Source organism: Chiloscyllium plagiosum, chromosome 9 (assembly GCF_004010195.1).
Source record: "Chiloscyllium plagiosum isolate BGI_BamShark_2017 chromosome 9, ASM401019v2, whole genome shotgun sequence".
Lineage (NCBI taxonomy): Eukaryota > Metazoa > Chordata > Chondrichthyes > Orectolobiformes > Hemiscylliidae > Chiloscyllium > Chiloscyllium plagiosum.
This window is the reverse complement of record NC_057718.1, coordinates 15,335,925-15,360,378: the sequence shown is the minus strand read 5'-3', so window position 1 is coordinate 15,360,378 and position 24,454 is coordinate 15,335,925. Positions and strand designations below refer to the sequence as shown.

Here is a 24,454-nt window from a genome sequence, read left to right as displayed (position 1 = left end):
CACATTGCAAATTTTTGCTATAAATTCTGTGTTACGATCGAGCCCTCCACAATCACCTGATGAAGGAGCGTCGCTCCGAGAGCTAGTGTGCTTCCAATTAAACCTGTTGGACTATAACCTGGTTTTGTGTGATTTTTAACTTTGTACACCCCAGTCCAACACCGGCATCTCCAAATCATATCTAAAACCTTGGAATAGTTTGCACCAAATAAAGTATTCCTTTCTCATTCCATTCAAGTAAAACTGTTACACTGTTTAGAAAATCATTGCTTTCAAAAGCAGTATGTTTAAGAGACCTGGCAACATAATCTGCAGTAGAAACTAGAAAGTAGAAGGAAAATCAACTTCTGACAAAGTATTCAAATGAGATTTTCAATATAAAGATTAAGTTTGTAGCTGCATTGAAAATATCTCAAACCTATACTTTGCAAATAATGCAAAACTAACATTAATAAATGCCATGGGGGGACAAATTCAGTTACTTTAGGGTACAATTCCCACAAAATGCAATCTTCAAATGAAGAATAAAATTTGGGAGCAGTAACAATTATTGATCACTTCACAAAGGCACTCCTTGGTCCATTATTTTAATGGCTGCATTAGCTTAAGTTCATCATGCCTTCATTAAAATAGCAGAGGGAAAAGGAACAAGCAGTTGCCACTAACTTCACTTGATCAATTGTGTGTTAAGTGCACCTTTACTTCATAAAGCAACTTACTTTTAATTAAGACCAACTTGTTTAATCTCATGTATAGAATTGTGACTCTGCAAACATTACTGAAAATTCAAATGAAAACCTAATCATTAGGCTTCAAAAGGTAATTGGATTTATTACAGCAGAGGTTCAACAATCAACATAATTTCAAAAGGAATTATAACACCATATCAGTATTCATTTATCTGTTTAAATACATTGAATAGTTTTAACTAGCACAATATCAAGCACATATTCTAGACTTTCTGGTTCTAAAATCAATGAGACAATCAGCTTTCAGTGGTATTATCCTGTAAAATTGATAGCAACTTCTGACAGTGCTGTGCACAACTGAACACTGAAACCAGGCTTGGGTATCAGCAATCATCTCCCCCTCCACGGGGCGTATTAAAATCTTCAGAGGGAAATCAATTACAATCATAAAACTGACATGAACTTCCACTTTTTAGGATCCACATCTCACTGTAAAATCCTCCAAAAATGTTATGCTTTTTGTTGTGTGAGGTACAACCGAGTTTTCAAACAGCATATTAAATTGCTATTATCATTAACATTTTTTTTAAATCCAAAGAATTAATTTTGTGTTGGAGAAATTTGACATTCACAAACAGTGACAATTCCATAGATTTTATATCAAAGTCTGAAGAAAATATTTCTGATTTTACTTTTAGATTACTTTACAGTGAGGAAACAGGCCCTTCGGCCCAACAAGTCCACACCGACCCGCCGAAGCGTAACCCACCCCTACCCCTACCCCTACATTTACCCCTTACCTAACACTACGGACAATTTAGCATGGCCAATTCACCTAACCTGCACATCTTTGGACTGTGGGAGGAAACCGGAGCACCCGGAGGAAACCCACGCAGACACGGGGAGAACGTGCAAACTCCACACAGTCAGTCGCCTGAGGCGGGAATTGAACCCGGGTCTCTGGCGCTGCGAGGCAGCAGTGCTAACCACTGTGCCACCGTGCCGCCCACGGTACGGTACGGTATCTCACCAGTACATCTCAATTTTTGTTTCCATTACTGCATACTATAAAAAGCAAATGATAAGACTTGCTCCTTACTAACTGGTTAGCTGTCTGTACGATTGTGCTCTTCAACTGGTTGTTGGCATGTCTGTTGACAATATCAGAGGTCCTCCACAGCTGGCTTGAGAATAAAATTAAACATCGGAAAAGACAAAACAGGTGTCACAGAGCTCACTAGGATCTTTGTTGGCAGCTTTCTTCAAGGTTACCAGTGAGCACTGTCACACAAGTGTATATAAGTGACTCGCTCTATGTTTATGTTCAAGCTGTACCATGTTAAACTTTCTTCCCCACTGTGTGGCCTACTGATTTCCTCAATCTCGTTTTAATAATTTTGGGGACATGGGAAGGGGACTCCCCTACATCAGGGAGACAGGACGCCAACTTGCTGATCGTTTCAGAGAACATCTCTGGGACATCTGCACCAACCAACCAACCAATGCCACCGCCCCGTGGCTGAACACTTAATTCCACCTCCCACTCCGCTAAGGACATGCAGGTCCTGGGCCTTCTCCATCGCCAAACCCTCACCACCCGACACCTCGAGGAAGAACGCCCTATATTCCACATTGGGACCCTGCAACCGCACAGGATCAATTTAGATTTCACTAGTTTCCTCATTTCCCTCCCTCCCATTATCCTAGTCTCAAGCCTCCAACTCAGCACCATCCTCTTGACCTGTCCATCGTCTTTCCCATCTATCCGCTCCACCCTCCTCTCTGACCTATCACCTTCTCCCCTACCTTCATCTACCTGACGCATTCCAGCTACCTTCCTCTCCAACCCCACACCCCCCTCCCATTTATTTCTCAGACCCCGGCCCACAAACCTCATTCCTGACACTGAAATGTCGACTCTCCTACTCCTCGGATGCTCCCTGACCTGCTGTGCTTTTCCAGCACCACACTCTCGACACTGCCCTGAATTAAAGTTGTGTTTGTTTTCCTGAAAACTGTGACAATCATTTTGAAATGAAGCATTTAATGTTAAAACTACAGTTAGGTTCCATGAGGCCTTACCAATCAGAAAAATATTTTGAAATTGTATCCATACCCTCTAGGTTGGAATACAATACTTTAAATGGCTAAATTCCTATACTGAATATGAAACAATTTAAAATAAAATACAGTTTTCTATTATATTTTTAAATGTAACATCCTTTTAGGACTTTCAATTGCAGACCCTCCAAGAGTAGAGCACTGGGTGTTGGAGCATAGGGTCTATGCTGCGGAGCCTTTGCTCATTGGACCTTGGGCTACCAGCTAAGGCTGTCTGTGTGACAGCGTCCTTTTGGGGATTCACAGCACCCTTTCTTGATGCCTGCTGCCACCTCAGGGGTGTAAGGACCATAACTCAACATGACTGTTCCTCTTTACCGACTATAGAGCCTTGGCCATTCTGGGTATCACGAGGCTGTACTTAGTGGTTTCTCCTACCCTCACACGATGCTGGCTGGGAACAAGGGGTTTTTGTAGCACATGGTGTGCATCCAGGGTCTTGTTGAGGATGGAGTTTGAGCCATGTTGGTCCAGATTGAGTTTCTTGATCCCCTGAATGCCTGCACTGTCCTGCCAGCTGTGGGGCCCTTGCTACTCCAGTTGTTATTACAGAAAGCAGTGGCGGGGGTCGTCAACTCCGTTATGGCCAACGAGAGGTATGTGCATATGTAGGTGGTTGGAGGTCTCATGTCAAGGTGCTTTATCTCCAGTAGTGATGGACTGTGCAGCTTCTTGGAGCAATGCAGTTTGGCAACAGCTGCAATGTGACTGGATGGTTTGTGTGTGCATGACTATGTGGTGGCTATAGCAGGCAGTCTGTTGCCTTATGGGTAGGGTTTCTTTGTGCAGACTGCAGGCAACATGGCAGCACAGGATAAGGCCACAAGTCAGAAGGCTGGGCAGTGGGAGCACCCTGACGTTTGTGACAGAGAAAGGTCATTCATAACATGCTTCAGAGAATATTCACACTTGAATCTCAAAACTAGGCTCTCTGGTTAAGAAATCAAAAATGCTGGTGCATATACTGGGCGGCACAGTTGCTCAGTGTTTAACACTGCTGCCTCACAGTACCAGAGACCTGTGTTCTATTCAAGCCTTGGGCAACCTTCTGCACGCGGTTCCTCCCACAGTCCAAGAGATGTTCAGGTTGGCCAAGCTAAATTGCCTACAGTATCCAGGAATGTGGAAGTCAGGAAGATTCGACATAGGGAAATGTAGAGAGAGAGGTTGGGAGGTGTGTGTTGTGGAATGCTCTTTGAAGGGTCAGTGCAGACTCAATGAGCCAAACTGTCTGTTTCCAAACTGTAGAGATTCTGTAATTCTATGAACTAGACTATCAGGTCTGAAAGTACCAGCCATGTAACTTCTGCAATATTTTGTGCCTGACTTTCAGCCAGTAATTTCTTATAAACACACAGCTGTATGCATATTGAGATTAAGCACACACTCCTAAATCGCTAAACCTGCAGTATTGTACATTAGAGCCACATGTAGTTTTGTTTTCAAACTAGGATTGTGTGTCAGAAGGAACAGTTAAATGCGGACGCTTCTCCATCAATAATTGGACACATTCCTTCCTGATTTGGCCTGGCAGAATCTACTACAGGCCTTCTAGTCAATGCCATAGTATCATATTCACTCCATGCAGTTCTAGGACAAATAGCACAATGCATCTTCTCTCAGAAAATAACCCACATTGACGAAGAAAACAAGGAGGATTTCCCTAACTGGAAAGGGAAAATTTAAACATACAACAGTACTCTAAGCAATTTAGGAATTATTATGCATTACATGAAGTATCTGGTACAAGCATTTAAAAAGAAACCACAACTACAGTTGCTACAAAACTGTCTGACAGTTAAGTAGACACGTTAATTCACTTTTCACATTGCAACATTCTGTTTAAATTGCAGAATTAGATGCTGTTGTAAAAGAATTACATGCATGTTAAAGCTCTGTTGTCACTATCTCAAATGTAGAAGTGTGCTGGCCATTGATGGCCTCAATCTGTAATAACATTGAGTTTTACGTCAGAAAGCTATAGATTTCAATGCTGATTTAACTATTGCATTAAGAACAAAGAACAAAGAAAATTACAACACAGAAACAGGCCCTTCGGCCCTCCACGCCTGTGCCGATCCAGATGCTCTATCTAAACCTGCTGCCTATTTTCTAAAAATCTGTACCCCTTTGCTCCCTGCCCATTCATGTAGCTGTCTAGATATATCTTAAATGACGCTATCGTTCCAGTCTCTACCACCTTCGCTGGCAGTGCATTCCAGGCCCCCACCACCCTCTGTGTGAAGAACTTTCCATCCATATCTCCCCTCAACCTTTCCCCTCTCACTTTGAATTCATGACGCCTAATAATTGAATTCCGCACTCTGGGAAAAAGCTTCTTGCTATCCCTCTCATGATTTTATAGACCTCAATCAGGTCGCCCCCTCAACCTCCGTCTTTCTAATGAAAATAATCCTAATCTATTTGACCTCTCTTTATAGCTAGCACCCTCCATACCAGGCAACATCCTAGTGAACCTGCTCTGCACCCTCTCCAAAGCATCCACAGCCTTATGATAATGTAGTTACCAGAACTGTATGCAGTATTTCAAATGCGGTTGAACCAAAGTCCTGTACAACTGTAACATGACCTGTCAACTCTTGCACTCAATACCCCGGCCCGAAGGAAAGCATGCTATATGCCTTTTGGACCACGTTACTGACCTGCGTTGCCACCTTCAGGGAACAATGGACCTGAACACTGAGATCTCTCTGTACGTCAATTTTCCCCACGGCTTTTCCATTTACTGTATCGTTTGCTCTTGAATTGGATCTTCAAAAATACATCACCTTTTTTCCAAAGTAAAATCTGAATGGTATCAAATCATGGACGACTACAACAGGGCCAGAATCATTTTCCAAGGCAGTATAAAATTAAACATGTATTTCGAAAGCAATTTGCTGAATTAGGTATATCATAGAGGGGCCAGCTTGGATAAATTTTAAGTAACATTATAGAGATACCAAAGAACTACATGATTACGAGATTTAAAGGCAAAACTAGGTCAGTTATTTAACCAATTCCTCTTCCAATATACAGTGAATAGTCTTAATGTCAAAATTTCAGACTGTGAACCTGAATTTAAATCCTTAGAAATTTCTAAACTGCCCATATATTGATATAAATGTATAAGGATTAAAATTCAGGTCCACGGTCTGAAAGTTTGACATTGAGACCTACTCACTCCGAATCAGAAACGTAAAACAGAACTGGAGCGACAACTTATTGATTCCTTATTAATCACTTTTGATAAAGTTAGGGAGACACCGTTTTGTCACTGATCTGCCCAAAGCATATTTGACAGGGCACCAATGAGGAGCTTGCTAAGAATTCACTCAACAAGTAGTGTGTGCAATTTGTAATAATTGTGAACTGGAGGACCACATGGCACAAATACAAAGGATTCCAGTTTACAAATAAACTGCAATCATAACCTTGTTATAAAATTAATCTACCAAGCAAAACAATGACCTAGGGATAAGTTATATCGATGCAACCAATTTCCTAGTTAAGCTATGGTTTCAATTTAATATCAATTTAAACCAAGTAATATAATATTGGCATAAAGTTACTAGAAGTACACAAACGCCAAAAATTTTAAGACTTCCAATATTAAGAGTTCCGCTTGTGACATGACTTCACACTCAGTATAGTCTGACTGCAACTCCGACTCTCCAAATATTGAGCGGAAGTTCATATACAAGGTGGAAGTTGGGAGGATGTCCAGGAGAGTATCAGAATATCAAGTCTCAAGGTTACAGTGGCACAAATAAGAATATCAGTTGCAAATGAGTTGAGACAAGACGTAGAAATGCAACTTAAGACTGTGAAATTGAAAGAAATTGGGTTAGAAGTTCAGTTCAGCGTCAAATAAACAGAGTCTGGCAACAGTCAGGTTCAACCTTAGAAAGCAACCAGAAAGTTGGATGAAGTCAATAGTTGGGGAATAAAGTTTAAAATGGGGGCTGAAGACATTTTTATTTAATTCATTCATGAGAAGAGAGTTACTGGCTCGGCCCGCATTTAGTGCCAAACCTTTTGTGGACAGAGGACAGTCAATCATATTTCTGTGGATCTGGAGCAACATGTAAGCCTGACCAGATAAATATGGCAGATATTTTTCCTAAAAAGACTAGCTCCTTGTAAATCTTTTCTGAATCCTGTTCAATTTAATAAAAACCTTCCTATTGCAGGGTAACCAGAATTGTACACAGTGCTCCAAATGTGACCGCACCAGTGCACAATCACAACATGACACCCTAATATATCTATACTCAGTGATCTAATTCAGCACTGCGCCTGCACACATCAACCAGACTGCCCCCTGTGTGACCAGCCACTGCGCCTGTACATGTCAACCAGACTGCCCCTGCGTGACCAGCCACTGCGCCTGTGGAAATCAACCAGACTGCCTCTGCTTTATCAGCAACTGCACCTGTACATGTCAACCACACCATGACATTCTTCACTGGAGGGTATGAGGTTTACGTACATAGAGGTTTGAGGGCATAGATTAGGCAAATAGCAAAGGTCTTTTCCCTAGGGTTGGGAAGTTCAAACCTTAAGGGCATAATTTTAAGGTGAGAGGAGAAAGATTTAAAATGGACCTGAGGGGCAACTTTTTGACACAGAGGGTGGTTTGTATGTAGAATGAGCTGTCACGGGAAGTGCTAGATGCAGGTACAGTTACAACATTCAAAAAACATTTTGATAAGTCCATGAATAAGAAATGTTTGAAGAGATATGGGCCAAACACAGGTAAATGGGACTTTTTTAGTTTGGGAAATTTGGTCGGCATGGACTGGTTGGACTGAAGCATCTGTTTCCATGCTGTAGGAGTCTGTGACATGAATGAACCAGATGGACCTTTCCAATAATCAACAGTGGTTACATAGTCACCATAAGGTTAGCTTTCTTTTCACTCTAGGCTTTTATTAAATTCTATCACCACCACCTGCCATGGTTGGATTCAAAACTATGTACCAGAGTGAAATACTAAACTACTGGTGTTATTATGTCACCGCAATGATGTTAGTTTTTCCATTATACAACTGGAAGTAAATTCTACTCATTCAATATTGGATGTCAGAGTGCAATCATAGGCAACCAAAGAATCAAGAGTGGGCAGTGAACAGAATTCTGGTCGTTAGAATAACACTTACAAGCAGCTTTTATTAACCAGACAATAGCGAAAACTGGGTAAATACCCTAGCAAACTCCTGAAAGTGAGAAGCCACAACAGTAACATCTGAGGCATAAAATAACAAACACAAAATTGCCTGGGGAAAAAATCTGTTAGAGAGTTTTAGAGCTGCATAGCATGGAAACAGACCCTTCAGTCCAACTCATCCATGTCAACCAGATATCCTAAATTAATCTTTTCCTGTTCGCCAGCATTTGGCCCATTTGTCTAAACCCTTCCTATTCATATACCCAGCCAAATGCCTTTTGAATGTGATAACTGTTAAATCAAATCAAAGGCCGGCAGATGCATTAAAATTATTTTGCTAGAGGATAGAACCCATCCAGACTGCCATACGATATGAGTGATGTGGTGGTGCCAGGGTTGGATTGGGATGGGTGGCAAAGTTAAAAATCACACAACATCCAGTTATAGCCCAACAGGTTTCATGCAAACCAGTGTGGAAACAGGCCACTTGGCACAACAGGTCCACACTGACCCGCTGAAGAGTAACCCATCCAGACCCCTTCCCCTACCCTATTACTCCACATTTACCCTGATTAATGCAACTAACCTACACATCAGAGAGTAGCAGGGGCGTGGAACGCCCTGCCTGCAACAATAGCAGACTCGCCAACTTTAAGGGCATTTAAATGGTCACTGGATAAACATATGGATGAAAATGGAATAGTGTAGGATAGATGGGCTTCAGATTAGTTCCACTGGTCAACGCAATATGGAGGGCCGAAGGGCCTATGCTGCACTGTAATGTTCTATATTCTATGCTCTATCCCTGAACACTATGGGCAATTTAGCATGGCCAATTCACCTAATGTGCCCAAATTTGGATTGCGGGAGGAAACCACACAGACTAGAATCTGAGGCTAGAATCGAACCTGGGTGCCTAGCACAGTGAAGCAACAGTGCCGCCGTTATTTAGAGTCATAGAGATGTACAGCATGGAAACAGACCCTTCGGAAAGTACACGCTTTCGGAACGCTCCTGAGTAAGGAGCAGAGCTCCGGCAGCTTATACGATATGCTTGGTGATGCAGAATTGAGGTGGAAAAAAAGAACCTTATCTTTACATAATGCTTTTCACGACCATTTAAAGGTGACCCTCTTGTGGTGCAGCGGCAGCGTCCCTGAATCGGGAGCCCATAGTCACGTCCCAGCTGCTCCAGAGAAGTGTAATAACGTCTCTCAACAAGTTGATGAGAAAAATAGATTAAAAAGACCAAATAAGTGGGTTTTTTTTCTTCTTCGACGTGCAGTCACCGATGCAATGCAAGAAACACAGCAGCTAATTTATGCACAGCAATCTTCCACAAACATCAATGCGATCGTGATCGAATGGCGTGTGTTTTTTTTTGGGGGGGGAATGCATGTTGACCGAAGGATGAATATTGGCTCAGGCACAGGGATGACACTCCTGCTCTTCTTTCGAGCACTGCCAACGTTCACCCAAGATCGGAGAAAGGCCTCCTCCTCCGTCAAATCGCACCGTGCAACAGCGCAGCACTGCCCTCAGCACCACACCGGAATGTCAGCCTGGGACTTCTGCGCTCAAATCCCAGAATCGTCATGTTGACAGCTGAAAGATTTGGGATTTAAGCCTGTAGCTTTGGGTCTAAGTGGATGAGAAGTCGAGGAACAGAGGCACGACAAGGGGACACACACACGGTCTGATTCAATTAAACCATATTTGCAGAAAAATAAGAATTGCACCGATAAATGGCTCCATTTGCTGTGGCTGTAGCAATCTCATCGGACAGTAGCTGCCTGCTGACAACGTTCGCATCACAACACACACAGAAAGACAGAGGCTTGAACATCGGCCGTCGACAGGAGTCTGACTGAGCTCCTTGCGCACAGGCCAACCCTGACACGGGGAGGTAGAAATGTCGTCTCTCATCCCATTTTTCTCCCCCCCACAACTCACACACAAAAAAAATGAAAACAGTAGCCATGCCACCCCACTGGAAAGAAATATATAAAAACAAGAGAAGTCTCTCACCCCGCAATGACGGTGGAAGCGGCGACAGGCGAACACCTACACTCCGTCTCCATCGCCCGCCCAGCCACCTCTCGCTCAGTCCGCCCTCCCCTCCAACGGACCCCGCACGAGCCGCACTCCGAACGCCGAGCCGTTAATGAGGAAGGAAAAGGGGACGCGCGCAGTCCTCGCCTCTGCTTGCCCACGGGCGCGCTCGAGAAGTCCGCCTCTGGCGCTTCTCTCTCCCGCTCGCAGCACTGAGCATCCGGGTCATCAACCAAGCAGCGAGTGCGCGCGTGAGCTCGAGCTCGAGCCCGCGCATTCACTTGCCTGTTGAAGGTAACGGCCGAAGAGTTCTCACCTGAGTGGCATTGTTCGAACACCGAGAGACCGAAGGGATGGCGGCCGTCTCCACCGATGCTACCCTCTGTCGGAAAAGGGAGCGAGGAGCAGCGTGACTCCGACCCACACTTGGTAAAAACGATGACTGCAGATGCTGGAAACCAGATACTGGGTTAGTGGTGCTGGAAGAGCACAGCAGTTCAGGCAGCATCCGAGGAGCAGTATGTTGGTCTCCTCTTCATTGTGTTGGCGCTACAGATAGGAAATCGCAGCGAGATTTCGGTTGTTTGAGCTTGTTCGGCCACTCAACAAGTTAATCTCGTGCCTTAACTCAATTGTTTATGTTTTTTGTCCTCTATTTCAGTATGGCCATTTTTGACCAGTTATAGCATCTATTTGCTTCCCATACCTAAAATATCTCTTTTACGACCGTTTCCATAACTATCACCACCCGCAAGGCATAAGTGCCTATCATCAGAGGCTAAATTTTGAGGGGTCTGTTAGAAATAAATTTGAATTAATTTAGACGAGACCACCAAAACTGGAAACAAGACAATTTATTCTACAATCTTGCAAGAAAGGGCATCAAATGCAGAAGCAAATGAGCAATGAACATTCAAACTAGTACACAGTTATACTTTTGAGCTGCGTGAGGTCACCTCTCCCGATTCTTACATTACCCAATCTTATTGTATTCTACCACTACCCAGCTGCGCTCCGCCCTTATTGCCCCCACTCAGGCGACTGACTGTGTGGAGTTTGCACATTCTCCCCGTGTCTGCGTGGGTTTCCTCCGGGTGCTCCGGTTTCCTCCCACAGTCCAAAGATGTGCAGGTCAGGTGAATTGGCCATGCTAAATTGCCCGTAGTGTTAGGTAAGGGGTAAATGTCGGGGTATGGGTGGCCTGTTTCCACACTGTAAGTAATCTAATCTAATCTAATCTAATCTTTTCTCCAAGTTGGCAACCTTTCCCTTTGTAAGTGCTGACATAAGGCTAAACTTGTATCTTGATGTTCTTTTACTTTGCTTGTAACACCTTCCATTGTTCATAGGTACATTCCATTCCTGAACATACGTTTTGACAATGTATCTCTTCTTGCCTAGTTTATGCGTTTCAGCTATCTCAGCTATTTGGCTGAGACTAAATTATTTAAAACATTATGATGAAAGAAATTATTAGCTTTAATAATTCTGCACTAAAGTTAGTATTCAATTATCCACAATTATACATTAAAGATAAAGATACATTTCCCTAATGCTTGCCTCACTGATATTTTTCCCTGTACCCCTTTTCTGCACATACACACTCTTGCAAACACAACACACTTCCCCATTTCTTACAGGGTCCACTCAACATCAAGCTATGCCAACCAGGAGACTCTGCTGATCTTACCATTTGTAAGAAACATAATGGACATGATCAACCATAAAGTCCCAAAGCAGCACTCAAACCAAGCTAGTGTGCTTCCAATTAAGCCTGTTGGACTATATCCTGGTTTGTGTGATTTTTAACTCAAACCTGAAGCTTCAGGCCCAGAGGCAGAGACACAATCCACTGTGCTATAAGACCTCCCAGTTCTAGCAGAGGTGACTAATTCATGATCATGCCAGTGACAGTACCATGCCCAATATTGCTATCAGCTTAACAAAATTTGGGCATGAAATGATTTGCAATAAATAGATTAGAATACTTACAGTGTGGAAACAGACCCTTCAGCCCAACAAGTCCACAACCATTCCCCTACACGCAATTTAGCATGGCCAATTCACCTAACTTGCACATATTTTTGGACTGTGGGAGGAAACCAGAGCAAACCACACAGTCAGTCATCTGAGGTGGGAATTGAATCCAGGTCTCTGGCACTGTGAGGCAGCAGTGCTAACCACTGTGCCACCATTAGTCTGGAATATCTTAAATCTTTGAGAAAGCATGCAGTCACTTTTTTTCCCCATTGTACTGTACAGTCTATTTAAAGTTAAAAATCACACAACACAGGTTATTGTCCAACAGGTTAATTTGGAAGGACAAGCTTTCAGAGCGCTGCTCCTTCATCAGGTAGCTAGTGGAGCAGGCTCATAGGACACAGAATTTAGAGTAAAAGATAAAAGATACACCTAACACAATGTATTGAATAAACCTAGATTGCTGTTAAGTCTTTAATCACTTAGAATGCCGCTTTTGGTTCATTAATATGTTACTTCCAATTCACATTCCCACGATAACCTAAGTTTTTATTTAAAAAGTGACATCTTAGCTCAGACAATGCATTAAAGATGTGTATCTCAAATTGGAGTCAGACTGGTTCTATTTCCAAAGTAGGAATTTATAAAATGCCATCTGGACTGACTGTCTACAGAGTGTGTGCTTTTTGAACAAAATTGAATGTATCTGCAAATGCAAATCCACTCATAGACTTATGTGTGTGTGTGAAAGAGAGAGAGAGGGGGAGTGTGTATATGTATGCGTGTGAGAGTGAGTGTGTGCTTGATAGAGTGTGTCTGTGAGTGTGATGGAGTATATGCCTGTCAGAGGGTGTGTGTCCGAGTGTGGGGGTGTGTGTGTCTGAGAGCGTGTGTATAAGAGAGGGTCTGTGTGAGTGTTTAGTGTAGTGGGGTCACCTGTAATGTGACATGAACCAAGATCCTGGTTGAGGCTATCCTCATGGGTACCAAACTTGGCTATCAGCCTCTGCTTGGTGTCTCTGCATTGTTGCATATCCCGAAGTCAGTTCTTGGAGAATGGTTACCCAAAGATCCAAAGCCAAACGTCCTTGACCGCTGAAGTGTTCCCCGACTGGGAGGGAACATCCCTGTCTGGTGATTGTTGCATGGTGTCCATTCATCCATTGTCGTAGCGTCTGCTTGGTCTTGCCAATGTATCGTGCCTCGTGGAATCCTTGCCTGCAGAGTATGAGATAGACAACCGATAGTGTACCCTTTGTTGTCCAGTACTTCCTGGAAGCAGAGAAACTGCACCATATTCTTCGCAGCCTGCAACACTTATCGATGAGGATGAGCACCTCGCCAAGATCTTCTTGACGCTTCCACTTCTCGCCTTTGAACAACCGCCAAACCTTAAACAGACCATTGTTCGCAGCATACTGCCCAGCCTTCAGGACAACATCAACCACAATGCCATTTCACCCTGTCATGGCAACCATTGCGAGATGTGTCAGAGTGTCAACATGGATATTACCATTACATGTGAGGACACCAGCCACCACGTGCTCGGCAGGTATTCATGTGACTTGGCTGAATCCCATGTCTGTCTCCTGAGGAGGTCATTACTGTTTCTCACTGTAGCATGTTGGAACTGGCGATCAATGCGTCGAGCATCGTATCCTGTTCTTATGAGGGCATTCTTCAGCACCATCAGGTGTCCATCGCGTTCCTCCTCATCTGAACAGGTCCTGTCCATGCATTGGAAATAGAACCAGTCTGACTCCAGGTTGGGATTCAGACAGATTCTAACCTCACATCTTTAATGTATTGTCTGAGCTGAGATGTCACTTTTTTTTTTACAAAATCTTAAGTTATCTTGGGAACATGACTTGAGAGAAGTTCTGGACAGACAGATTCTAACCTCACATCTTTAATGTATTGTCTGAGCTGAGATGTCACTTTTTTTTTACAAAATCTTAAGTTATCTTGGGAACATGACTTGAGAGAAGTTCTGGGATTTACATATTAATGAATCAAACCAGCAATCCCATTCTAAATAATTAAAGACTTAACAGCAATCTAGGTTTGTTCAATACATCGCATCGGTTGAATGACACTTTGGTCTTTTACTATAAAGTCTGTGTCCTATGATTCTGCCCCACAAGCTACCTGACAAAGGAGCAGTGATCAGAAAGCTTGTACTTCCAAATTAACCTGTTGGATTATAACCTAGTGTTGTGTGACGTTTATCTTTGTCCATCGCAGTCCAACACTGGAAACTCCATGTCAGTCTATTTAAGCTTTTGTGTCACTTCAGCCCAGTTGATGGCATTCTTACCAGTGAGTCAAAAAGTTTTACGTAATAGCAAGTTTTGAGAAGATTTGTAGCTCAGGTTGAGGTTCTGGATGTAAGTTTGCTTGCTGAGCTGGAAGGTTCATTTCCAGACGTTTCATCACCCTACTAGGTAACATCTTCAGTGGGCCTCCAGGCAAAGCACTGTGCATGATTCCTGCTTTCTATTTATATGTATGGGTTTCTTTGGGTTGGTGATGTTATTTCCTGTGGTGATGTCATTTCCTGTTCTTTTTCTTAGGGGATGGTAAATGGGGTCTAACACGATGTATTTGTTGGTAGAGTTACGATTGGAATGCCATGATTCTAGGAATTCTCGTGCGTGTCTCTGTTTGGCTTATCCTAAGATGGATGTGTTGTCCCAGTCGAAGTGGTGTCCTTCCTTATCTATATGTAAGGATTTTAGTGAGAGAGAGTCATGTCGTTTGTGGCTAGTTGGTGTTCATGTATCCTGATGGCTAGTTTCCTGCCTGCTTGTCCAATGTAGTGTTTGTTACAGTTCTTGCATGGTATTTTGTAAATGACATTAGTTTCGCTTGTTGACTGTATAGGGTCTTTCAAGTTCATTAGCTGCTGTTTTAGTGTGTTGGTGAGTTTGTGGGCTACCATGATGTCAAGGGGTCTGAGTAGTCTGACAGTCATTTCCAAGAGGTCTTTGGTGTAGGGGAGAGTGGCTAGGGTTTCTGGACGTGTTTTGTCTACTTGTTTCGGTTGCAAGAACCATGCAAGAACTGTGACAAACACTACATTGGACAAACAGGCAGAAAACTAGCCACCAAGATACATGAACACTAACTAGCCACAAAATGACATGACCCTGTCTCACTTCAACTGGGACAACACATCCATCCTAGGACAAGTCAAACAGAAACACGCATGAGAATTCCTAGAAGCATAGCATTCCAACCGGATCTCTATCAACAAACACATTGACTTGGATCTCATTTACCACCCACTGAGAAAAAGAACAGGAAATGACATCACCAACCCAAGGAAACCCAAACATATAAATAGAAAGCAGGAATCATGTACAGTGCTTTGCCTGGAGGCCCACTGAAGATGTTACCTAGTAGGGTGACGAAACATCTGGAAATGAACCTTCCAGCAAGCAAACCTACATTCGTAATCGTTTGGTTCTCACAGTTAAAAATAATTACATTTGTGGAATCAAAAACACTGGAACTTCACCAAACATATTTTGTTCAGCTCTCCATATGACTTGTGGATTGGCGGACAAATACATTGTTACTCAGCACATGACTGCAGTATGACAGTCAATGTGACACCTCAAGATATAGTTGCATAACAATTAGCTCCAACCTCTTCACACATAACATAACAAAGTAACAGTGAGTTTAAACTCATGCCAAAACCTTAACACGTACTGAATGAGAGCTACACTTTGGGAGAAATGCAATTCTTCACATTCAACATTAAACTGAGCTGCTGTTCAGGAGTAACTATTAAAGAGCACATTATACTATCCATCTCATAAATCAGCACAGCCATCATGTACTAAATATTTATATCTCATTTTCAAGAAGGAAGAGTTTCTTTAAACTCTTAGTGGGTCAGCAGCTGATGGAATTTTTTTTCCCAAGAAAACAGTAGAAGCAGAGACATTTAATTTCTTCAAGGCTGAGTTGGATAGATTTTTCATAGACAAGACAGTCAAAGGTTATTGGGGAATGGCATACAGAAAACTGAAGCTGAAGCCACAATCAGATCAGCCATGACCAATTGAATGGCAAAGCAGGTTTGAAGGCTGGAAAGGCCAATTCCCGCTCCCAAGTCCTATGTTCCAATTAGGTCATGCTTCAAATATTGTGAAACAATTCTGCAAGATTCTGAGAATTATGTTAAGGCTGTGGATTGTATTAAAACAAGACTTCATTGCTGTTTTCTTGAAGGTAAATCAAATCAATCAGGAAAATTTTAATTAATTATTTGATAATAAGATAGTGCCTTTCCCACTTCCCAAGGAGTTGGGCCTTCTTGAATTCCTGATGGTGACCAACAGTAAAGAAGAAATTATGGCACACGGCCAAGTAAAGATGTTGTACCCAGTTCACAGCATTTGTTGATTTTAATGCCTTTCCATCTCCCAATAACTATGGCCTCGGTTGTGATGGAAACTACAATGATATTATCCCTGAACATAAATCTGGTAGAAATATGCATCATTCCAGAATTTACCTACAAAAATGTTGGTGCATTTAATGGTGTGTAAATTCACAATTGTATCTGGGATTGACATGCCCGACAAATCTTCTCTTTCTTTTCATAGAGAAATGTTTGGCCTTCAACAGGATTTACTGCTAAGGTAAGGTTGAGGTATCATTGCCACAATCCTACACCCTGTAATGTAAAATTTTAGAGTTTGTCAGTTTAATTTGTAAATTTCATTTTGTTTTGCTAGGATCCATTGACCTCCAGTCGCAGCACACATCATATTGATTCTCCATTTTTACACTTTAGAGGGTAGCATGAATTGTACCTGTTGCACCGTTTTAACTTTTGCGATGAGAGAAATGAACAGAGACTGATAACTAATGTCACTTTTAGCTCTCTATCAGGAGGAATGCCCCAGTTCCCTGCTTGGACCCAAATGAAGTAGAAGTATAAAGAGCCCTGGGTAATATACGTTGATTGATCGTTTAAAACCACAGCCATGCAACATACACTCCTAATTTTACTTTGATGGATACAACACTCTCCTGTCTCTTTCTCAATGTTTATTGTAAAACTTTCTTCAGAAAATACAGAATTTTCACAGGTTTGTCTTTTGTTTGCCACGTTCATCCATTGTTACTTATTAATGCAATTCAGTTTCAGTTTGGGAAGCTAGAACTAACTGAAATTTTGAAAGCATCATTAGACTCCATGAACACACTGAAGCCATTCAAAAACAGCATGTTTTTTGACATGATCAGTTTATGATAACTGGTACTGTAAAGAGTTATACAAATAATTAAAGCAGCTGTACAAACAATTGAAATAACTTGACAACAGAAACAGAAGCAGGGTATATGATCTCCCAAGCTCATTCTGCTGGTCCTTAAATCATGGCCAGTGATTTACCTCAACTCCACATTCCTTTCCAAACCCTGACTGAAAAAAAATCAATCAGTCCTGAATAGACCTAACAACCAAACATTTACAAGTCTCTTGGTATTTAGAATTCCAAAGGTTCTTAACCACCTGAATGAAGAAATATCTAATTTCAGGTTGAAATGGCCAACCCCTTATTGTTGAATACAGTTGAATATGTCAAGCATCACAACCTCATCAGAAAGAAGACAATATGCTGATATTTGTTTGTGGGTTGCGTGGTGTTTCCTTGACATCTCTGCCAATCATGTATGGGTTACGATGATGTAAAATGAACTGTTCTCAGAGATTTTGATGCATTTTCTGAAAAGTACAGGCAGAAATACAAGAAACACATGAAACTTCTTTCAGATGAATGGTTATTCAGATCCAAGATAAGGCAGAATTATGAAAGCCTTTGGTAGCAATGCTCAACTTTCTGGAAATAGTTTTAAAAAACTAGAAGCTATACTTACATGCAGGTAGTTTCATGGTCGTAAACACAGATTAGCAGCCACACTAGTTTGGTCACATTGTTCACAGCGAGGTCATTTAGTGAGCCAGTTATTCACACCACTCCTGGTTAAAAGGCCAGAAAGTGGGCAGAAGAGAGCAAAACAAACAACTACTCATTTCAGAAATCTTGCAATTAAGGCATACCAGCTTGGAATAACAAAACTGTTTGCTGCTAAAGGTGATGGAGGGAGATTGCCCCTTTACCTTCATACATTCTTGGTGAATATTACACACAAGATGAAATTCTGGGATGAAAATTGCTCATTCACAATTGTATATGACACCCTGATGAAGGCCCATCACTGTGATGCCACCTAAATTTGAGAACTAAAAGTTTGAGGATTGATGACCACAAAGGTTATGACCAGAGTTTGCCTGGAATATTTTGGTTATATAGGGTTCAAGGAAGTAGGAGCCTATTTATCCATTTAATCATGAAATCACATGGAAATGAAGGAGCGTTATAGACAGACAGCTTGGGAAAGAATGTTCATATCTAATTCTGCTTAAAAGATCCGAGCTTTCCAGAAATTAGAGATAACAAGTCAACAGAATGTTGTGAGCTAATTAGTGAATTGTATTAAAATATATACAAATTGGCAGAAGTTTGGAGTGTGTTATGATGTGTGGTTGGTTGAAATTCTAAGGAGAAAATGTTACCTGGATTTTATCTAAAAGCATGTTACTTCAACTATAAAACAAAATGATCAGGACTTGCAGTTTTGGCTTTGGGCACTGCAAAATCAGGAGGGAGAACAACAATCATTACACCATGTGATTCTTGAGGCTTCTCAATGCAGAGACACCTGAACTGAACATGAGAGGAGCTAGAGAAGGGGGTAGCTTGCCACACTAAATATGAAAGTTCGGGTTAGGCAGACAGAAAATTCATGTCTCACAGGCTAAATCTAAGAACATGTCAGAACCTGAGGTCCATGTGTCCTGCCATCCAGGTGTTTGGGAAGCTGATTGGCTTGGTAGATTGCACAACATGGAACAACATCATTGTTTCTCAGAGGAGAACTAAGAAATCCTTATGATATACCATTCATTGGGACAACAGTGAACCATTTATCCTGCTGGTAAAATGAGTTTTGTGGAACTTAGACGTTTCCATCCATAATGTCTCAAAAAAACACAAGGACAATTTAGATGTCAGGATATACACTGCACCCCAATAAGTAGAATTTATTAATTACACTTCTGTAAGAGAGTTTGGGACTTTCCCTGCATTAAAGACACCATATAAACAGGTTGACTGTTGATGAACAGTGATTGAACTAGAATGCACAGGGCATATTTTGTTCCATCAACCTCAGCAATTTCAGAAGTGAAATTTCTCATTATACTGGAATAACTTGAGTATTTTTAGGGTTGTAAAATGAGGGAGATAGACATCACAAAGTAAGAAATTCAGATCAAGTGACCAAAGACATGTTGGCAACAAACGTAAGTGTGTTATTGTAACAAAAAGGCATTCATACATATAAGGTTATAACTGAACATCTACCCTCTACCCAACAATGGGAGGTCATGTGGCACAATGGGCAGCATTCCTGCTTGAGCAAGAAGCTTGGGATTTAGAGTACATTCCATGCCGATGACCAAGGAAGATGCATTTGGAACATGTAACATGATCAAACAGATTGAGCATCAACTTGTGTATTCTTCCAACACATGCCATTGGCAGTTACTAGGATCACTGAGACATTCCTGGTCAGCCACATGATGGAAAAAATATTGCAGCCCCTACCATCACAATGCGTTGCTGTAGACTACATTGGAACAGGAGTAGGCTATTCAATGAGATCGTGGCTGACCTGAGGCCGAGGTCCATAAACCTGTCTATGGCCAATATCCCTTAATACCTTTGCATGACAAAAAAATATATCTTAGATTTAAAATTAACTGATCAGGCATCCACTGCCATTTATGGAAGAGTGTTCCAAACATCTGTCACCTTTTTTGTGTAGAAGTGCTTGGTCAGATCACTCCTGAACAGTCTGGACTTAATTCTCAGATTTTACCCCAGTTCTAGAATTGCCAATCAGTGGAAAAAGTTTGTCTGCATCTGCCCTGTCTTTTCTTGTTAATATCTTGAAGACTTAGATTAGATCACCATTTAACCTCTAAATTCTGGAGAAAACAGGCTAATTTGTATAATCTCTTCTCATAACTTAATCCCTGAAATCCTTAGCTCATTCTTGTAAACCTACATTTTACTCCCTCCAAGACCATTTTTTCCTTCCCAAGTGTGGTGCCCAAATTTGTTCAGAGTACTCCAAGTGGGTTCGAACTGGGGCTTTATATAAGTGCAGTATAACTTGTGCATCCTTATACTCTAGTCCTCGAGATACAAAGTCCAGCATACCATTAGCTTTCTTGATTATTTTCTACACCAGATCATGTCATTTTAAAGATATATGCACCTGAACCCCAAGTCTCTCGGACTGTATTTAACTTCATACCATCCAGAAAGTACCCTTATCTATCCTTTCTCAATCCAAAATTGATATCTCTTACACTTCCTTACAAAGAACTCTGTCTGGTGCAGTTATGCCCATTCACCTAGCATAAAAATGACAAAGGGATATTGACAGACAATCATCTAGACTGTCTACAGTGCTGCCTAACTTTGGGTATGATTTTCTGCCATTATCTGAGTTGTTAATAAATAATGTGAATAACTAAGGCTTTAACATGGATCCAGGGGGACACCACTGATCACATCCTGCCAATTTGAGTATCTACCCATTATTCTACTGTCACCTGCCACTCACTACTCAAACTAATTTCCCAGCCACATCAGTACTTTGCCCTCAATTCCATGGGCTTCTACCTTAGTTTCATATATGGGACATAATGAAATGCCTTCTGGAAATTCATATGAACAAGATCCACAGACATATCACTGTTCACTACCTGAGTCACCTCTTCCAAAAAATGGAATTTGTCAGGCATGATCTACCAGACATGAATCCAGGGAACTCCAAAAGATTGGAGTTAGGGTGTCCTCAATGTGCTCCCTGACTTCCTTAACACCCTTGGACAGAAACTGTCAGGTCCTGGGGATTTGTCACCACTTATTTCCATTAATTTCATTATTACCCCTCTTTTACTTACATTCATTTTATTTCATCCCTGTCCTTAATCCACTATTAATTCCTTGGGACTTACACCAAACTATCCTCCTTTTCTACCATAAATATGGAGGTAATTATTCAATACTCTCCCATAGTCATTGGTTATATCCCTACTTTAGGCAGCCGACTTTGCTCCTGATCACCCTTTATGTAACCATAAGTGTTTGTTATCACAGCAACTTGAATGCTGAATGAAATGTAACACACCACCAACCAATAAAGAAAACCATCAAGCAATCTCTTTACATTAGTCACTAATGTTTGTTCATTCTGTAATCCAATATAGCAGTTTTACATCCTTCATTTAAGATATTTAAATTTATATTGTTAACTTTTCTCATGCACTGTGTTAATTCATAAGCCCTATTTTTCTTTCCCTTTGAAATCGTAGTCTGTGATATGTCATCTGTTTATAAATTAGACAGAGAACTAAAATGTTTTGCTGGATCCACATTAGCTTTCCAACTTGGTACTGTCATTCTTTGGCAGCTGAAGTTGCCCTTGTGGTTTTACCTTTTCTGGCTGCACAGAAACTTATGAATACTAGAAGTATTAGCAAATATACACATGAAAACAGTCCTTTGTGTTAATAGTATGTGGCAACCAATATTAAAGAGTTGAAAGTGGAGTCGCAGGTAGATAGGATAGTAAAGAAGATAGTAAAGCGTTTGGTATGCTTTCCTTTATTGGTCAGAGTATTGAGTACAGGAGTTGGGAGGTCATGTTGCGGCTGTACAGGACATTGGTTAGGCCACTGTTGGAATATTGCGTGCAATTCTGGTCTCCTTCCTATCGGAAAGATGTTTTGAAACTTGAAAGGGTTCAGAAAAGATTTACAAGGATGTTGCCAGGGTTGGAGGATTTGAGCTATAGGGAGAAGTTGAATAGGCTAGGGCTGTTTTCCCTGGAGCATTGGAGGCTGAGGGGTGAACATATATAGGTTTATAAAATCATGAGGGGCATGGATAGGATAAATAGATAAAGTCTTTTCCCTGGAGAGGGGGAGTCCAGAATTAGAGGGCATAGGTTTCGGGTGAGAGGGGAAAGATATAAAAGAGACCCAAGGAGCAACCTTTTCATGCAGAGGGTGGTACGTGTATGGAATGAGCTGCCAGAGGATGTGGTGGAGGCTGGTACAATTTCAACATTTAAAAGGCATCTGGATGGGTATATGAATTGGAAGGGTTTGGAGGGATATGGGCCAGCTGCTGGCAGGTGGGACTAGATTGGATGGGATATCTAGTCAGCATGGACAAGTTGGACCGAAAGGTCTGTTTCCGTGCTGTACATCTCTATGACTCTATGTAACGTTTGTCTATATTGAATAAAAATTTGAATTATTATAAATATTGAAGTTAAATTAAAAATGACATTTCAGTTTCCAACAAGCTGATATTATTTGGTTTACTTAAGGCATTATTTACTGCTCCATGGTTTCTTTCTAAATAGAAATTCTAAATGGCGTTCACTATTAAACATTACCAACAGAACAGCACCATGATGTAGTATAAATGAGATTTTAGTTGAACATACCAGATTTGCTGTATCAAAACTAAATTTATGAAGAAATAACTGGAGTAGTCAACATGCAGTCTTTCAGTCACATTCCATTGTCAACTTTCCACACTAAAATTGGTACTATTTTTTTCTATGCCTGCCTTTCCAGTGTTTACAAGAATTTGTATTGCTTTAATATAAGATAGTATCTGTTCTTTGATTTGTTACATAAATACAAGGGTTTAAAAGCAAAGTCTATAGACGCTGGAGATCTGAAATAAAAACAAAGTGCTGGAGAAATTCAAGACGTCTGGCAGCATCCTTAAAGAGAGAGACAGTTAACATTTCTAGTTCAGTACAACTCCTTCAGAAATCTGTTTGTTTTCTATTATGTCAACAAATCCAAAAATTACTTTGCAATGTAATCCTCTAAGGCAAGCTACCAATAATATTTTACAAATGATAATGCTAGAAAAAACTGAATGGCCTGAAAGTTGATAAATAACCTGGACCAGATGGACTACACCCCAGAGTTCTAAAGGAGGCAGCTGAAGAGATAGTGGAAGCATTCATGGTGATCTTTCAGGATTGCTAGAGTCAGGGAAGTTCCTAGAGGACTGGAAAATCACTAACATGACACCTCCATTAAAAAAGGGAGGAAGACAAAAGACAGAAAATTACAGGCTGATTTGCCTAACCTCGGTTGTGGGTAAGAGTTTGGAGTCCATTGTGAAGGATGAGATTTCTGAATACTTGGAAGTGTATGGTAAAATAGGACAAAGTCAGCTTGGTTTCATCAAGGGGAAGTCATGCCTGACAAATCTGCTAGAATTCTTTGAGCAAGTTAGACCAAAGACAGCCAATTAATGTTATCTATTTGGACTTTAAGAAGGCCTTTGACAAGGTCCTGCACAGGAGACTGCTGAGTAAGATAAGGGTAAATGGTGTTAGAAGCAAGGTGCAAGTATGGATAGAAGATTGGCTGTCTAACAGAAAGTAGAAAGTGGGGATAAAAGGGTCCTTCTCAGAATGGCAGCCAGTGACAAGTGGTGTTCCGCAAGGTTGTGTTGGGATCACACCTTTTCACTTTACACATTGTTAATCTAGATGAACCAACTGAGGGCATTCTGGCTAAGTTTGCAGATGATACAAAGATAGGTAGAAGGACAGGTAGTACTGAGGAGGCAGGGAGGCTGCAGAAGGATTTGGACAGGTTAGGAGAGTGGGCAAAGAAGTGGCAGATGGAGTACAACATGAGGTCATGCACTTTGGTAGGAAGAATAGAGGCATAGACTTTTCTAAATGGGAAAACAAATTCAGAAATCTGATGTGCGAAGAGACTTGGGAGTTCTAGTGTAGGATTCTCTTAAAGTAAACTTGCAGGTTGAGTCAGTAGTGAGGAAGGCAAATGCAATGATCACATTATTGGATACAGAACTTGCTCAAAGTTAGAAGACAGGGTGGTAGTGGAGAGTTGTTTTTCACACTGGAGGCCTGTGACCAGTGGAGTGCCACAAGGATCGGTGCTGGGTCCTCTACTTTTTGTCATTTAAATAAATGATTTGGATGTGACCATGAGGTACAGTTAGTAAGTTTGCAGAGGACACCAAAATTGGAGGTGCAGTGGACAGCGAAGAGGGTTACCTCAGATTACAACAGGATCTTGACCAGATGGGCCAATGGGCTGAGAAGTGGCAGATGGAGTTTAATTCAGATAAATGTCAGGTGCTGCATTTTGGGAAAGCAAATCTTAGCAGGACTAATACACTTAATGGTAAGCTCCTAGGGAGTATTGTTGAACAAAGAGACCTCGAAGTGCAGGCTCATAGCTCCTTGAAAGTGGAGTCGCAGGTAGATAGGATAG

The 24,454-nt window shown here is 41.4% G+C and overlaps 1 protein-coding gene and 1 long non-coding RNA gene across 4 annotated transcripts in view; one reads left to right on the top strand and one right to left on the bottom strand.

The window, feature by feature from the left end:
- cnsta (consortin, connexin sorting protein a) overlaps positions 1-10,425 on the bottom strand; it is a 96,084-nt gene extending 85,659 nt beyond the window's left edge. For 2 of the 3 annotated variants that reach the window (XM_043695434.1, XM_043695433.1), the window contains exon 1: positions 10,009-10,313. The gene's annotated coding sequence lies outside the window, so the exon portion shown is untranslated. Of the gene's footprint in view, positions 1-10,008; positions 10,314-10,348 lie in introns of those variants that run through there. The other variant, XM_043695435.1, reaches the window with a different exon arrangement.
- Positions 10,397-24,454, top strand: part of LOC122552650 — a 15,304-nt gene continuing 1,246 nt past the window's right edge. Inside the window, exons 1-3 of the long non-coding RNA XR_006312440.1 lie at positions 10,397-10,461; positions 16,632-16,667; positions 16,910-17,120. This is a non-coding gene — a long non-coding RNA (uncharacterized LOC122552650). The remainder of the gene's footprint in view (positions 10,462-16,631; positions 16,668-16,909; positions 17,121-24,454) is intronic.